The 12,497-nt window shown below is 43.9% G+C and overlaps 1 protein-coding gene across 1 annotated transcript in view; it reads right to left on the bottom strand.

Annotated features, from left to right (window-relative positions):
* LOC115156458 (uncharacterized) overlaps positions 1-8,380 on the bottom strand; it is a 24,558-nt gene extending 16,178 nt beyond the window's left edge. Inside the window, exon 1 of the mRNA XM_029703881.1 lies at positions 8,173-8,380. The gene's annotated coding sequence lies outside the window, so the exon portion shown is untranslated. The remainder of the gene's footprint in view (positions 1-8,172) is intronic.
* Between the last annotated feature and the right edge of the window lie 4,117 nt (positions 8,381-12,497).

Raw genomic sequence — 12,497 nt, forward strand, 5'->3', positions numbered from 1 at the left:
ACATGCCCTCCGATTTGACACACTGAACTCTGTCTGCAAAGTAGTTGGTGAACCAGGCGAGGCAGTCGTTAGAAAAACCAAGGCTATTGAGTCTGCCGATAAGAATACGGTGATTGACAGAGTCGAAAGCCTTGGCCAGGTCGATGAAGACGGCTGCACAGTACTGTCTTTTATCGATGGCGGTTATGATATCATTTAGTACCTTGAGCGTGGCTGAGGTGCACCCGTGACCGGCTCGGAAACCGGATTGCACAGCGGAGAAGGTACGGTGGGATTTGAAATGGTCAGTGATCTGTTTATTAACTTGGCTTTCGAAGACTTTGGATAGGCAGGGCAGGATGGAAATAGGTCTGTAACAGTTTGGGTCTAGGGTGTCACCCCCTTTGAAGAGGGTGATGACCGCGGCAGCTTTCCAATCTTTAGGGATCTCGGACGATACGAAAGAGAGGTTGAACAGACTGGTAATAGGGGTTGCAACAATGGCGGCGGATAGTTTTAGAAAGAGAGGGTCCAGATTGTCTTACCCAGCTGATTTGTACAGGTCCAGGTTTTGCAGCTCTTTCAGAACATCTGCTATCTGGATTTGGGTGAAGGAGAAGCTGGGGAGGCTTGGGCGAGTAGCTGCAGGGGGGGCGGAGCTGTTGGCCGGGGTTGGAGAAGCCAGGAGGAAGGCATGGCCAGCCGTTGAGAAATGCTTATTGAAATTTTCGATTATCATGGATTTATCGGTGGTGACCGTGTTACCTAGCCTCAGTGCAGTGGGCAGCTGGGAGGAGGTGCTCTTGTTCTCCATGGACTTTACAGTGTCACAAAACTTTTTGGAGTTAGAGCTACAGGATGCAAATTTCTGCTTGAAAAAGCTAGCCTTTGCTTTCCTGACTGACTGCGTGTATTGGTTCCTGACTTCCCTGAACAGTTGCATATCACGGGGACTATTCGATACTATTGCCGTCCGCCACAGGATGTTTTTGTGCTGGTCAAGGGCAGTCAGGTCTGGAGTGTAGCAAGGGCTATATCTGTTCTTAGTTCTGCATTTTTTGAACGAGGCATGCTTATCTAAGATGGTGAGGAAATTACTTTTAAAGAATGACCAAGCATCCTCGACTGACGGGAGGTCGATTAGAAAGGCCTGCTCGCAGAAGTGTTTTAGGGAGCGTTTGACAGTGATGAGGGGTGGTCATTTGACCGCGGACCCATAGCGGATACAGGCAATGAGGCAGTGATCACTGAGATCCTGACTGAAAACAGCGGAGGTGTATTTGGAGGGCAAGTTGGTAAGGATAACGTCTATGAGGGTGCCCATGTTTACGGATTTGGGGTTGTACCTGGTGGGTTCCTTGATGATTTGTGTGAGATTGAGGGCATCTAGCTTAAATTGTAGGACTGCCAGGGTGTTAAGCATATCCCAGTTTAGGTCACCTAACAGAACGAACTCTGAGGCTAGATGGGGGGGGGGCATCAATTCATAAATGGTGTCCAGGGCACAGCTGGAAGCAGAGGAGGGGGTCGATAGGCGGCAACAGTGAGAGACTTATTTCTGGAGACATTCATTTTTAAAATTAGAAGTTCAAACTGTTTGGGTATAGACCTGGAAAGTATGACAGAACTTTGCAGGTACTCTCTGCAGTAGATTGCAACTCCTCCCCCTTTGGCAGTTCTATCTTGACGAAAAATGTTGTAGTTAGGTATGGAAATCTCAGAATTTTTGGTGGCCTTCCTAAGCCAGGATTCAGACACGGCAAGGACATCAGGGTTGGCGGAGTGTGCTAAAGCAGTGAGTAAAACAAACTTAGGGAAGAGGCTTCTGATGTTGACATGCATGAAACCAAGGCTTTTTCGATCACAGAAGTCAACAAATGAGGGTGCCTGGGGACATGCAGGGCGTGAGTTTACCTCCACATCACCCGAGGAACAGAGGAGGAGTAGGATGAGGATACGGCAAAAGGCTATCAAAACAGGTCGCCTAGAGCGTTGGGGACAAAGAATAAAAGGAGCGGATTTCTGGGCGTGGTAGAATAGATTCAGGGCATAATGTGCAGACAGGGGTATGGTGGGGTGCGGGTACAGCGGAGGTAAGCCCAGGCACTGAGTGATGATAAGAGAGGTTGTATCTCTGGACATGCTGGTTATAATGGGTGAGGTCATTGCATGTGTGGGAGGTGGGACAAAGGAGGTAACAGAGGTATGATGAGTGGAACTAGGGGCTCCATTGTAAATTAAAACAATAACTAACCTAAGCAACAGTATACAAGGCATATTGACATTTGAGAGAGACATACAGCGAGGCATAAAGTAATCACAGGTGTTGATTGGGAGAGCTAGCTAGACAACAACGGGTGAGACAACAGCTGATCAGCTAAAACAACAACAACAAGTAAAATTGCGATGACTGGACAGAGAAGGTCGGTTAACTACACACAGAGCCTGAGTTCGCGGCTGGGGCCGACAGATAAACAAGTAATAAACAGAATGGAGTACCATGATTAGTGGACAGTTCAGCAGGCATCAGCTATGTAGCCAAGTGATCATAGGGTCCAGGGGGCAGCGGTAGATGGAACAGGGAGGCCGCGGAGCAGTCGCTACTACGCTAGCGACACGGCGCTTAAAGTTAGTAACCCGGGGCTAGTAGAAGCATCTGCTCCGACGTCCGACGGAGGCCGGTTGGAGGCACAGCGGATGGAGTATTCGTCGGCAGACCAGTCATGGTGGTGCGGCGGGACGCCGTGTCGACAAAGGATCCAAGCCAGATGGCGAAAGAGGTATTGTAGTTGTAGTAATTTAGTTTGCTAGCTGGGCGATGCGCCTGGCTCACGGCTACCTGGTGCTAGCTTCAGGGCATGGGGCGTTAGCCACTATAGCCACTCGGTATCAGCGGTGATCCGGTGCCAAGGTCCAGAGCTTATGTCAAGGATCCGGTGGAGTAGTGGGTTCTAGCCGTGTTTGGGTGGGGTTGGGGTGAACAACTGAGTAGGCCGGGAGGTGGGCCTCAGGGATTGCTTCGGTACTGGGTATCTCGGTGGTAGCTAGCTGTGAAGATCAGGAGTAATGGTCCAGGGATTACGGCAGGAATCCGGCGTTGTAGTGGAGAGACAGTCCGATACTGGTAGGCTGGCGAGTATTATCCAAACTAAAAAAAAAGGTAAAGGCCACTAGCAGTGGCTAACAATGACTAAATAGCTTGTAGCTAAATTAGCTGGTTAGCTTCTGATGGCTAGGTGGCTCTTGCTATAAGGTCTAAAAATTACAAATAATAGCGGTTCTGTATCACATTGGGTGAGGCAGGTTACCGGAAGGTATAATTGAGTTAAAATGGAAAGAGATTGAAAATCAAAATCAAAATATATACAAAAAAGGACGAAAAATACAAAAGTACACGAGAGGACGAACAAAACACGTCTGCACTGCTACGCCATCATGGGAATGATGCAGTGAGCTCCAAAAGTTTTGGGACAGTGATTATTTTTGTTGTTGTTTTGGCTCTGTACTCCAGCACTTTAGATTTGAAATTATATAATGATTATGAGGTTAAATTGGCAGACTGTCAGCTTTAATTTGAGGGTATTTTAATCCATATTGGGTGAACCATTCCGAAATTACAACACTTTTTGTACCTGCAAAACACCAGTCTCAACATCAACAGCGAAGAGGCGACTCCGGGATGCTGGCCTTCTAGTCAGAGTTGCAAAGAAAAAGCCACATCTCAGATTGGCCAATAAAAAGAAAAGATTAATATGGGAAAAAGAACACAGACACTGGACAGAGGAACTCTGCCTAGAAGGCCAGCATCCCGGAGTCGGCTCTTCACTGTTGACGTTGAGACTGGTGTTTTGTGGGCACTATTTAATGAAGCTGACAGTTGAGGACTTGTGAGGCGTCTGTTTCTCAAACTAGAAACTCTAATGTACTTGTCCTCTTGCTCAGTTGTGTACCTGGGCCTCCCACTCTTCTTTTTATTCTGGTTAGAGCCAGTTTGCGCTGTTCTGTGAAGGGAGTAGTACACAGTGTTGTACCAGATCTTCAGTTTCTTGGCAATTTCTCACATGGAATAGCTTTCATTTCTCAGAACAAGAATAGACTGAAGAGTTTCAGAAGAAAGGTCTTTGTTTCTGGCTCTTTTGAGCCTGTAATTGAACCCACAAATGCTGATGCTCCAGATACTCAACTAGTCTAAAGAAGGACAGTTTTATTGCTTCTTTAAATCAGAACAACAGTTTTCAGCTGTGCTAACATAATTGAAAAAGGGTTTTCTAATGATCAATTAGCATATATATATATATATTTAGTTAGCGGTGGTGCGAGCTAATAGCATTTCAATCAGTGACGTCACTCGCTCTGAGACTTGAAGTAGCGTTTCCCCTTGCATTGCAAGGGCCATGGCTTTTGTGGCGCGATGGGTAACGATGCTTCGTGGGGTGTCAGTTGTTGATGTGTGCAAGGGTCCCTGGTTCGAGCCCAGGTTGGGGCGAAGAGAGGGATGGAACCTACACTGTTACATTGGCATGCTACGACACCAACATGCATTTCTTTATGTCAGATGGCTACTGCGTCTACAGATACAGACGTACAGAAGGAGTGTAATTCGTACTTTTTCTACTTCAATATTTGGTATAAAGATAAGCAATATATTGTTAGATTATAGGTGTAAATCTAGTGGGCCTAAAACAATCTTCTTCCAACTGTCGGAGTCAGTTGGAGCACCAGGGCACTTTCCCTTCATATGATAGGCCTGCAGTAGCTGTAGCTTAATAATAGCCACACCATACCAAACCTTCACCAACGTTTCTAAACTTTATTAGGGTAATATCAAAAGGAAGTCAAGACATTGTTTTTGACTACCCTCCCCTGTGCCCCCTCAAAAAACCCACAACCCTCCCCAAAGCAAAAAGAGAACTTTGACCTGTCCCTAAAATCTGACTAGTAAATGGACTGGACAAGAGTTTTTGGAGGGTTTCCAATCTGGCAGCAACACAACCTTGATGCAAAAAAGGCACACACCATAATCTTCCGTTGGTAGAAGCTCCCGGTAGAAAAATGGGCAACGTTTGGAGCCACTTTACTTATCTTTCAATGGGGCCTGCTACTATGATGAGCGAGCCACTTCCTCTCCCTCTCCCTCAATGTGCGCTCCGGGAGAGAGAAAAAAGGCTTCTGATTTTATAACGTTTCAAAATCCAATCCCTGGAAACACAAACCTTAGAAGCAACTACATTTGTTCTCAGCTTTCTGTGGGTATATGTTTTATTTGTCATCTCTTAATATTGAGCTCATATAGCAACTATGCCTTTAAGATACAAAGCGCGAAATGAAGAATTGCGTATCTGCCATTGTGAGTGATTTTTTTGTTGTTGTGGATTTTATTAGGATCTCCATTAGCCGACGCCAATAGTGACAGCTAGTCTTACTGGGGACAGACACAACGAAAAAGACATTACCAGACAAAATACTTTACAATTTACAGAAATTAAAAACATTAACATGTAGTGTGTGTGTGTGTGTCTATCAGTTACATATACATGTCAGTACATACACACAACAAGTAGGTCACATGTCAGTACATACTCACAACAAGTAGGTCACATGTCAGTACATACTCACAACAAGTAGGTCACATGTCAGTACATACTCACAACCAGTAGGTCACATGGGGGAGTAGGTCACATGGGGGAGTAGGTCACATGGGGGAGTAGGTCACATGGGGGAGTAGGTCACATGGGGGAGTAGGTCACATGGGGGAGTAGGTCACATGGGGGAGTAGGTCACATGGGGGAGTAGGTCACATGGGGGAGTAGGTCACATGGGGGAGTAGGTCACATGGGGGAGTAGGTCACATGGGGGAGTAGGTCACATGGGGGGAGTAGGTCACATGGGGGAGTAGGTCACATGGGGGAGAGGCATTGTGCAGTGAGGTGTTGTTTTGTTCGTTTTTTGAAACAAGGTTTACTGTTCACTTGCACTATATAAGTTTGAAGGGAGTTCCATGCAATCATGGCTCTGTATAATACTGTACGTTTCCTTGAATTTGTTCTGGAATGGGGACTGTGAAAAGGCGGCATGTCTGGTGTGGTAAGTGTGTGTGTCAGTGCTGTGTGTAAGTTGACTATGCAAACAATTTGGAATTTCCAACACATGAATGTTTGTAGTAAAAACAAGAAGCGATGCAGTCAGAGCGCATAGGGTAGCAGGCTACAACTGCAACACTTTTTAGGACATTCAATTGACTGTTTACGTGACTACTAGCAGTGAGTATTATGTTGAGTCTTACCGTTCTAGCTAATGTGTTTTGAGTTTTCACTTCCTCATGTGGTGAATTAGACCCAAAATAAATTAGCTTATGACAGTAATGCACACAAAGATGCAGGTAAATTCATCCCTACTGAACAACAAAATTCAGACAATATAAAAATATAAAAACAATATCCTATAGTCAAGCCACAATTCATGACTATCACTGGATTAGGTTGCACTTGCACATAAAAATATCTTGCATAAGTGCTTGGACATGTTAGATGAAACACTGAACATGATTTATTGAATAGCCTACCTTCTCAGTAGCCTGTTACACAGTCTACAGCACTGTGAAGTATTTTAGAAGGTCATTACACATTTTTTCTATTGCATGATGCCGAGGGGAAAACGAATGGTGCGACCAAATCATGGGCTGGTGCCACCAACTGAAAAAGTTAGTGGCACTAGTGCCAACAGGAGGAACTGTTCATCTGGAGACCCGTCAAGGGGTGTGATTTTTAATCTGCTGCTGAATAATGTGCTCTTCTGCCCATTTGGCTGTTGGGAAGAGAATCATGAGATAGGATGTTATGCTATGTTTGTGCACATGGAAGTCAGTGATTTATGTTTACTATAGGTTAATGAGGCAATACAAATATGATGTAACTCAAATGTGACTAAAATGAAAGGGCATTTAGTTGACTAAAATGAAAGGGCATTTAGTTGACTAAAATGGCCCACTGTTTTTGTAATTTTGACAATAACTAAACTAAATTATTATTCAAATGACAAAAATGCAACTAAGACATAATTATATTTTAATAAAAATGACTAAGACTAGAATAAAATCAAAAAAAATGGTGCCAAGATGAACACTTCCTCAGGGCAAAGTGATCTAGTGAGTGCAGCTTGCTCCTCCCTTATCCCCCTCTGGGGGAATCATACCATTGTAGGACTATAGATTGTCCCTGAAATAATCAGGGATGTGCCTGTACTTGAGGAAACAGCAGAAGTCTAGTACACTTGCTGTGAGTGAAGCCTGCCACATCAGAGATGAGGGCTGATGTGTCACAGCAGGTGAAAGTGAAATGATGTGATCCAGATCCTTGGACTAAGCCTAATTAAAGGCTTTGTCTAACTTTTTAATTATGACCGAAATAACGTAATGTTCCTCACTATAATATCCATATAATATCATGCTTTCTGGGCATCAGAAATATGGGCACGGAAACAAAAAGAAAGTCAGTGGATATTCTAGCACATTCTTTTCAACATATCAAACGTTTGAAATAACGTCACATCATGTCTCGTCATGCATCGAAGTAACCCCCCCAGTTTCTTTCCCTTTGAGGATAACCGAAGCGCGCTCTATCCTCGGGATGGTGCTGAGACAGTGCTCATCTCAGCATCCTTTCTTCGGAGAAACCGCTGATCAAGGAAGTCGTTGCACATTTATGCACCATCTTATGTTTGACACACATCTTACAGTAAACAGCCAAGCGGTGTGAATTATTATCAAAATATAATATCGAATATATTTGACCATCATCGGCAATTATTGTTGCCTTTTATGTAAATAAAGTGCTTATTGTACTGCATAGGCTATGGCAAACTTCACAATCAGACGTGTGCTCTCCTCACATCGCTGTATCATTTTCATCGCAATGGTGTGGCGAGATTTATCAGCAATATGTGTGGTAAATTGTATTCTACAGTGTGGATCGCTCTTCCTATCCACATCACATCCCCTACTACCCCAACTAGCCTACTAGATATATAGGGCAGTGCTGGAATGACTACATGTAAACTGTATCAGAGTAGGCTACAATCTGTAGTGTGCACTATCCCTCCATTCTACTAGAATATATAATTACATCATAAATCAAAGGCAACAGATGGATTGGCTGTATGGATTAAAGCGAAAGCCCACTATGGAGACACACTTACCTTATTCTGGGTTACTTCATGTGGTCCATTTGACGCTGTCCATCACACGCAAATAGCGTCAGCCTTCTCCGCATAGTTTAATTTGGGCGTCAAATGCCGATCTTAGTTATGAATGAAACCGGACGCGATAAGACACACCCACAGCTCGATCCTGAAAACACCACGTGACGAAGACGGAGAAGATGTGAGATGGAATAGACACTGGTGGTCCGTGCAAGTTTACGCTAGGCGCGTGGGAATAATTTCTTCCATTAATATTTTGCATAATTCATAATAGCCTTCGCACAAAGATGTGAAACAAAGATTTTGATATTATTGTTTTATTGATTTATTGATATCATTGCTCTCCTTTTGCTAAACGAAAAACACAGATCAGCAAGCACAGCTTGCTGATTTCACAGCTTTGCAGGTGAAATATTTTTGATAGTTACTTTCATTACCTGTCTTGATGACTCATGACACACCTATAACGAAGGTAATTAACGCCCATGATAATATCATATCCATAATAGAAAGTTCATGAACCAATTGAAATGCAAATATTCACCTCTTGCAGTTTCGTCTTATACCCACGTGGTGGTATTGTTGCACCATAGCGCAATTGTGGACCGGCCAACAACACTCGAATTGAGGTCCAGTTTACTTGCTATAAAAAAAATAAGATGGGTTATTTGCTTACACAGGACATTGCTATGTCTTGACCTCACAACAATTTCAGTATGAATGTGAACTGTAATTAACAAAAAATGAACATTTTCAGATGAATTTGAGATACTTCAACATCTGTGTTGACTAGTCAAGGGCCAGACTGGTTCCTGATAGGGTCGGTGCTATCTGGCACCCTTGGGACGTCCACACCCCGTTGAAATGTAAATGTAAAATGCTTACTGTAATGGTTAAGGTTAGAATTTACGGTAGGGAGCATCAGATTAATGTTTTGTCATGGATTGACAATTTTACTTAGGCTAAATGGAAATTATGTTTCCAAGAGACTAGGCCAAGGTTTATTCAGATTGCTCAATGCTGACAGCACTTTCTTTAATAAATTTTTCTTGTTTTATCTATTTTCTTTTTGTATTTCATTTCACTCTTTTGTTCACCCCTTTGTCATGGTATCCAATTGGTAGTAACAGTCTTGTCTCCCGTGCTCCCATACGGACTCGAGAGAGGTGAAGGTCGAGAGCCATGCGTCCTCTGATAAACACAACCCAACCAAGCCGCTTCTTGACACAATGCCCACTTAACCCAGAAGCCAGCCACACCAATGTGTCGGGGGAAAAACCATACACCTCGCGACTGTGCACTGCGCCCGGCCCGCCACAAGAGTCGCTAATGCGCAACGGGACAAGGACATCCCTGCCTGCCAAAACCTCCCCTAACCCGGACAACGCTGGGCCAATTGTGCGCCGCCCCATGGGTCTCCCGGTCGTGGCCGGCTGCGACAGAGCCTGGACTCGAACCCAGAATCTCTAGTGGCACAGCTAGCACTTCGATGCAGTGCCTTAGACCACTGCGCCACCCGGGATGCCCAAAGACACCACTTTCTTAAGAAAGGCAAAGGATGTGTCTCTCCAAAACCTTTACCTGAACAACGGTAACATATACTGAACAAAAATATAAACGCAACATGTAAAGTGTTGGTCCCATGTTTCATGGGCTGAAATAAAAGATCCCAGAAATTTTCCATAAGCACAAAAAGCTACATTTCTTTAAAATGTTGTACACACATTTGTTTACATTACTGTTAGTGAGCATTTCTACTTCGCAAAGATAATCCATGCACTTAACAGGTCTGGCATATCAAGAAGCTGATTAGAGAGCATGATCATTTTACAGGTGCACCTTGTGCTGGGGACAATAAAAACAACTCTAAAATGTGCAGTTTTGTCACACAACACAATGCCACAGATGACTCAAGTTTTGAGGGAGCGTGCAATTGGCATGCTGACTGCAGGAATGTCCACCAGAGCTATTGCCAGATAATTGAATGTTCATTTCTCTACCAAAAGCCGCCTCCAGTGTAACCACGCCAGCCCAGGACCTCCACATCCGGCTTCTTCACCTGCGGGATCATCTGAGACTAGCCAGCCAGACAGCTGATGAAACTGAGGAGTATTTCTGTATGTAATAAAGCCCTTTTGTGGAGGAAAACGCTTTCTGATTGGCTGTGCCTGGCTCCCCAGTGGGTGGATCTGGCTCCCAAGTGTGTAGGCCTATGCCCTCCCAGGCCCACCCATGTCTGTGCCCCCATCCAGTCATGTGAACTCCATAGACTAGGGCCTAATTAATTAATTTTAAGTGACTGATTTCCTTATATGAACTGTAACTCAGTAAATTTGTTGAAATTGTTGCATGTTGCATTTATATTTTTGTTCAGGATTAAACACTGGAAGAATAAAAACGTTGAATTTAGACTTTGTATGGAAATACATTTAAATATAGCAACAACTGTGAATCTTGATTCTGCAAATAGCAGATGTCTTCCAATAATAACCGTGGAATATTCACATGCCGCTCTGTCTCACTATAAATAGCTCATACTTTGTATTCAATCAAAGCTTCCTACGCTTCACACAGGCTGGATGAAAACACCCACAGTAGAACGGGTTTGCCTACACACTGGGTTTAAAGGGATAGTTCATCCACAAATCAATGATCATGAGAGTTTTTAGACCACTTCTGAGGCATAAAAATGTCTGAGGGATTGTTTGTAACTAGTTTTTGATGTCATGCATGACATTCTAAAAGGACATCTAAATTACACATATTACACATTAACTGTTTCATGAGTGACTAAAACCAGGGCATTATGTGGAAATATGAAGCAGGAGAGATAAAGAAAGGGCAGAGGACTGTTTAGTAAGAGTATTGGGAAAGAACTTCCTCCCTCTGTCAGAATGGTGTCTTTGGGCACACGCAGTCACATCTCACTTCCTGTTGTTGATCAATCAGTAATGCATTCTGGGGAATTGGCGTCTGCCAGTCAGCAGAGTTTCCTGTGGATGTTTGACTGTCAAGTCATCATCAGTCAGAAGTCACACATTCAGATACTGTGCAATAATCACGTTTTGTGTGTGTATGTGTGTGTGTGCGTGCGTGCGTGCGTGTGTGTGTGTGTGTATGTGAGAGAGATCGCCTGTCTGGGTTGTATTTTTGGGCATGCCGTCTGTTTCACCAGTAGATCATGTGACTCAGAACAGATGGTTGACCCAAAAGCAATGTATAAAAATATACCCCCCCCCGCCCCAAAAAAAACAAAGAAGAAAAAAAGGACTTTCATTCCAAAATAACTGGAACATCAATGTTATAACTCAACAAAGTACTGCCAAGCTTTTGAAACATTTGATATTTCGCTTTCAGATCTTGCATAGAAAGTATGCCTTCCTTCACTCATATACTTTTCTCAACATGGCTTAAGAATTGGAATTTCAGGAGTTTACAGTGCATTCGGAAAGTATTCAGACCCCTTGACTGTTTCCACATTTTGTTATGTTACAGCCTTATTCTAAAATGGATTTTTTTTTTAAAATATCCTCATCGATCTACATGCAATACCCCTTAATGACAAAGTGAAAACAGGTTTTTAGACATTTTATGTATTAAATGTATTAAAATTGAAAAAACAGAATGACATTATTTACATAAGTATTCAGACCCTTTGCTATGAGACTTAGTTGCCTCTTCTTTCCATCTTGTTTCCCTTCTTCCATCGGGGGAGAAGGGCATTGGTCAAGGTGATCAAGAAACCGATGGTCACTCTGACAGAGCTTCAGAGTTCCTCTGTGGAGAACCTTCCAAAAGGACAACCATCTTTGCAGCACTCCACCAATCAGGCCATTATAGTAGAGTGGCCTGACGGAAGCCACTCCTCAATAAAAGGCACATGACAGCCCGGTTAGAGTTTTCCAAAAGGCACCGGAAGGACGCAGACCATGAGAAACAAGATTCTCTGGCCTACATGCCAAGCGTCACACCTGGAGGAAACCTGACACCATCACTATGGTGAAGCATGGGGGTGGCAGCATCATGCTGTGGGGATGTTTCTCAGCAGCAAGGACTCAGATATTAGTCAGGATCAAGAGAAAGCTGAACGAAGCAATGTACAGACAGATCCTTGATGAAAACCTACTCCAGAGCACTCAGGACCTCAGACTGGGGTGAAGGTTCACCTTCCAACAAGACAACAACCCTAAGCGCACAGCCAAGACAACGCAGGAGTGGCTTCGGGACAAGTCTCTGAATGTCCTTGAGGGGCCCAGCCAGAGCCCGGACTTGAACCTGATCGAACATCTCTGGAGAGACCTGAAAATAGCTTTGCTGTGACG

The sequence above is a fragment of the Salmo trutta genome, chromosome 21, assembly GCF_901001165.1.
Source record: "Salmo trutta chromosome 21, fSalTru1.1, whole genome shotgun sequence".
Taxonomy (NCBI): domain Eukaryota; kingdom Metazoa; phylum Chordata; class Actinopteri; order Salmoniformes; family Salmonidae; genus Salmo; species Salmo trutta.